This window comes from Tinamus guttatus, unplaced genomic scaffold (genome assembly GCF_059628265.1).
Source record: "Tinamus guttatus ecotype Peru unplaced genomic scaffold, ASM5962826v1 Tinamus_guttatus_pri_ptg000222l, whole genome shotgun sequence".
NCBI classification, from domain to species: Eukaryota; Metazoa; Chordata; class Aves; order Tinamiformes; family Tinamidae; genus Tinamus; species Tinamus guttatus.
In genome coordinates this window covers 4080334-4086333 of record NW_028288756.1, presented here as the reverse complement: position 1 = coordinate 4086333, position 6000 = coordinate 4080334, and positions in this window count along the sequence as shown.

The following is a 6000-nucleotide window of genomic DNA, read 5'->3' as shown; positions in this document are numbered from 1 at the left end:
ATAAGGTGCATATACAGGAAATCTTCTCCAGAAAATAGACGACTTTTTTTTTTTTAATAAACAGGTATTCTCTTGCCTAAAAATTAAAAATCAACCGAGTTTTCTTCCCTGCTTTTTACTGAAAACCAATATGCTATTTTGCCAAGATTTATGACAGATACCCTCACATACTAAATACAGTCATATTATTATAGAAATTATAAATTCCTCTATATAAGGATTTTTTAACTAGTACTAGTAAAATTTCATTTGGTTATAGAGTTTCTAACTGTTACCACAATTACTTTTTAGCTTATAGTTTTTATACTGTTTCTCACCTCTGCTTTCAGTTGCAGTGCCAGTCACTCCTCTGTGTTTTGTCCTTTTTGAGTTTGTTCACCCAAAGTAGGAGGCAACATGATCCACAGTTGCCCCAAGTAGGGAGAAGCAGAAGCAAATGGCAATGAGATGGGAAAGGGAATATGCAAAAAATACAGGAGCAGATGGGGAAGTGTGAAGCCCTGTCAGCCAAGCAATACAGGCAGCAGGAAGAAAGAAGTGGTCAAGTTCAGGGTTACTGCCAACATTTTCTCTCTCTCTCTCTCTTTTTTTTTTTTTTTTTTTTTTTTTTTTTTGTCTCAGGAGTCAAAAGTTATAAGCCTAGAAATATAAGTTACTTTTTCAAGGATTGAGGTTACAGTGGAAAAAATGCTTCTGTTACATTATAGATGTAAATAACTAAGAGGAAAGCATAGTATAAATGCTAACTTCACAAGCATGTATCAGAACCACAAGGGTTCTTTGAATTCTCACCTTACCTTTACAATTTAATTCCCTAAGAAGGAAACTCAATAGCTTGTGTAGGAAACCTGGAACCCAAGCAATCTCTGACGGTGCTTCTCTAAATAGGCACCTGACAACACGTATTTGACCAAGAAAGTACACAAAAAGAGAGATTTTCAATGCAGACACTCTTTCAGGGATAAGCCTGGCTACTTTGTCCGTGGGAAAGTCTTTATATAGCTCAATAAACAATCAGGGAAAAGCCTTTTTCAGTGTCTGAATCAATAAACATTAATGCATTTCTGCTTCTTATACAAACAGCTTGACTGGAGCAACTTCTATTCAGAACTTCTTTCTCCATTTCCTCTGGTTTCTGGCTTGCACAAATTTCTCATCTCTTTGTGTTTGAATGTTTACCTTCAATTCAGGATCTTCTCCTATCTTTATCAGCAGTGTTTGATCTAAATTATAAGAAGGAGCAGCATACAGTCTTCGGTCATTCAGAAAGTCTCATTAGCTTGCTCATTGTCTCCAGCATTTCTGAGAGGTTTCATTACCATACAAATAGCAGCAACTTCTTTGTTCAGATCGACTAATGTTAGTGTTTAGAATTAGTCTGTGCAACAATTAAACTCACCAAAAAGGTATACAGCAAATTAAAACCATATTTACAAGCTAGCTTTGTTCCTATGATGGACAAGAAAATAAAAAATATATAAAAAATATATACTACCTCTTAGAAGTCACTATTTTTTAAAAAATACATCTACAAAACTCAAACTCAGGCCATTGAAGAAAAAGACAAGGCAAAACTGTTCCTCTTGAAACAACTGTTTGCATGCTTTTCTTTCTCTGGAAGAATATATTTCACCTGCTTTTAACAGCAATACACAAGGCACTCGCTCTTGATGTTTCCAGAAGATTGAACCATGATTCATTTTGGCCCTTGAGGAATAAAGGTTTGGATTGAGCTAGAAAACAGAGAGGAATTGTCAATCTGCCGAGAATTTGCCAGAGCAGAGGAAATATCAGCTGTCAAGTTGACACAGTCAGCTCTGAGAGCAGTATGATATTTACACAACTTACTTCAGACAGACTTTAATTGGGCTTTGCACTTACATGCTTTGAGATGTTGTGTTGATTCCTGTATTTTCATTGAGTACTTAGGGAGCACAATCTTCTAATTTAGCTGGTTGTATTATAGACCTTCTTCCTTTTCTGATTTAAAGGGGGAGAAAACTCAGAGTGACTAGTAGGACAGAAGAGAAAAGATTTTCCCGCTCCGCCACAGCTCTTGCCCTGAGTCTCACCGTGAGTTCAGCTCTTTTCCCAGTCTGCAGCTACCTCTGCAGAGTCCCTCCATGTTCCTAAGGAAACCTTCTCATTTTGTCTCTCGGAAAACCAGGCTGCATATTTGCTGCCCATTTTTAGCATCCTGCCTGTGACTGCTGTGCTGCTTGCTCACCGAAGGCCTATGCCTTCTCAGGGCATAACCCCTGGGCTAGGCTCCAGGGCTTTCTCTTTTTGTGGGACTATGGAAACACAGAGTCTTCTATAACAGTGTATAAAGCATTCTGTGCACAGGGGCAAAAAAAAAAAAAAAAAAAAGAAAAAGAAAAAGAAAATAGGGTTGAAGCCTTCTTTAAAGACATAAAAAGGAATAAAGTATCACACCATGAAAGTGTGCAAGGCAAGAAAATATCAATTTTCCTCCAGTAGGTAAGCGTGAATATATGACAATTTCCAGTCAATACCAGGCTGCGACCTTTTTTAGGTCCTGGATAACTTCAAACAATCAATGCTGATATCCCATATTGAGTAAAATGGACAGCTAGCCAAGCAGTTTAGTCAGTCATTCAATTCTGCATTTATTTGATTACCAGGAGGATGCAGAGTGATCTCCTAGACACACAACATTAACCTTCGATCAATAACCACTTTAATGGTAGATGGACTACTATTTCTTCAGGCCTCTTCCAGGTGCATTACTGTGGAGCTGCTATTTGGATAATGATTAACATGCTCAATACACCAGAGATTAATTCCTGTTTACACTGGAAGATGCTGCATTACGTATTTCCATACCACAGTCTCTGTCCTCTAGCCGTGGTCCTTGACGATGACAGGGTTTTGATTGCTTTCCCAGTAGCCTCCATGAGGAAGAGACGTTTTATACTCATGGTAATCAAGGCTGAAAATGTTTAAAATTTTACCATTTGGAGGAACTTGCACATTCTCCAAATACTGAGATGCTGGAAACAGTACTAGGGGGGTTGAGGGGATGGAAAGAAGAAAAAGAGATACTAAGTGTTTCTTCCCATTTTCCTTGTTTTTAATGCAACCAAGATCTAGAAAACAATTGAAAAGGGTGCTGTTCCACTAGAAATACCAGTTAGTTCTTAGTTCATCTTTGCTGAAACACAGTGGAAAAGCATAGTCAGATAAGTATTTGAATGATTCAGTAAACAAATGGCAAGTTCTTTAGGAATAAGACGGACTTAGAAATAGTGATTAATATATGTTGCATTATAATGGCATTATGGTACAAATAATATATGTTCAAGAAATTAAACTAACAAATTTAAGATATAACAGGAACTAGTGAAACCACTTTCCAGTAAGACTTTGTGGAACTGGAATCTGCTTGACATGCTCACCAAAACCCCATCTATCCTTATTATTAGGAACAATGTATCCTATGCTTATATGAAATTCAGATTAGCAACCTTAGTCATTAGACAAGTAATTAGGAGTTTTTCAAGACTAACATTTTTATCTTTTTTTTTCATTTATAAATCAACAGGTAGCACATTTAAAAATCACTTGCACTTCTTTGCAAAGACTTTTTCATTTAAATGTGATTAATAGTACATGTTAGACTCTGGCACTAATTACCCAGCTCAAAGGCATCAAAGGACTTGCTCTTCACTGCCAAACTCATTCAAGGGGATGCTCAGTCCTCCTGCCAGTGACTTTCAGCCCAGGCTTGCCTCACCGAGGAAGAGGGTTGGTTTGTTCTGATATTTATTTTGAAAATTAACAGACTCAAATCCCCCTGAGCTGAGAAAAATTAAGTTCCACAGCTAAGTACTACTCCTGAAAAAGAAAACCAAAAAACCCACCCAAACCAACAAAAAAAACCTGTTCTCCTCTCCCACCAGAGCCAGTAATTTCAAACCCTCTCAGACTATTTTGAGCCTTTCAGAGATCCCATCAGCCACAGACCTGAGGATCCTGCCTAGCCCTTCATTCTGGGGAGAGAACACAAACACAGTCAAGGCACAAATCATTAGCACTTTTAATGATCCATGATTAAAATTAGAGCTACACTTAAAGATTAGCTGAAACACAGGTTTTAAGTCAGTATTCTGCTGACTCAGTAGGAACCTTCCTCCCAGCCTGAAGAGGTGGACCACGGTGACAGTCATACCCAGAACCAAAGTTCAGGATGTACAGTAGTAGAGTTTAGTGGAGTTACAAATAGAAAATTGTAAATGCGGCTGTTTCATCATATTTTAAGACCTGTTCACTCTTGACAAATGTGAGGGGAAATTTTGCTGTTGGCATTGGTCATGCGAAGATCTCCTCCACGTGTTTAAAATGTAGCTCAGTTATGAGGCTCACTGTAAAATAAGCCGTTTCTATGTCCTAGAGTAATCTAGGAAAAAACAGCAAAAGTAAATCTATTTTTTCTGGTGACCAGTTGCCAAATATACTCCAGCAAACTTTGGAGCATGGAGGAAGTGTTTCTTTCATCCTGGATTTGGATTTAAATTGCATTTCAACTTCAAGGAATATCAGATACAGAAACTAGATCAAATGTTCCATCCTCACATAAAGGAAAAAATACAAACATAAGACTTTACAATCTAGACCATGGTTACTAAGAAAATACCCTACTTGCCTACCCTTGAATGTTTTTCCCGTCAAGTCCTTCTTTTTACCTAATTCAGATATGGGTAATACATGTCATTCTTGCTGAGCTCATTTTAAGAGTCTTCATGTGTCACTCAACATTCAGTCGTGGAAAAAATATTCACTTCTGTTTTTAAAGCAAAAGGTTATTAGAGTAGAAAGAAGTGCACTAATGAAAAATGTTAATTATATTAATACTTACCATACTTTCATGATAACTGACAGAATTTGCTTAACTCTAAATTGAAACTGCATAAAAATGTAAGAAGGTAAATATTTTTGTTAACATTTGTCAGACAACGAATACCCAGGGTCAGTCTTTTTTTTTAATCCTTCTATATCACAAACATTTAAGTAGTCATCAGTTCAGCAAACCCTGGCAGGGTCAGCAGGCAACAGTAGATGGCTTATCTGACCATTCATGCTGCTTAGTCATACGGTATTTCTACCACATATTTTACTAAGTGAAAAAAAAAAAAATCAAAAGAAACAAACAAGTCAGATGAGAACTGAAAGTGAGCAACAGCTCAGATGTGACACATGAAAAGAAAGGCCAAACCAAGAGGAGAAAAATAGTAATGTTGGCAGCAATTCAGTTTTGCGTTTGCCACAAAAGGAACTGTGAAGACAACTGGGCTTCATATCATTATTCAAGGCAGAAGGAGAAAGGGGATGAGTATTTCTACCTCTTGGCATTTACCAAACACACACAACCCTTCCTTTCTTTACTAATGTAATCTTACAACATCCTTACTGACATTGATTGTACTTAAAAGTTCTTTACACATACCTAAGTCCTAATGAAATAAAAGTGTTGTTTGCATAGAGACAGTATATGTTTTATATACAAAGCACTGAAGCAAAATGGTTAGCCTGCTCTGATTAATACACCATCAGTCTGTATTTGATAGTAGTACAGCAGAATTCCTAGCCTTTAATTTGTCAAGCCATACATTCAAGATACTTTGCTAGGAAATGACTGCTATATGTTATTCTCACCACCTTTGCATGATTCTGTACCTCATAAGGTTTATGCAGGGGTTGAAAAAATGCACTTGGTAATAGACCTACAGGCAAGACGCCAAAAATTTATGAAACTGGAATAGATAACAGTGTTCTAATTGAAAAATCTTTCCAGTCTACACATTAGTTTTCAAGAAATCTTGAACTTATTTAAAAACAGTTAGTCCTGAAGAGCTGTCTTTTCCAAGCACATGGAAATTTTCTTTGAGGTTAACTGCATTTTCAAGCAATAGCTGCTGCAAATAGAGGATAGCATATAATCAACAGTGCCATTTCTTTACACGTGTGTCAATGGAATGT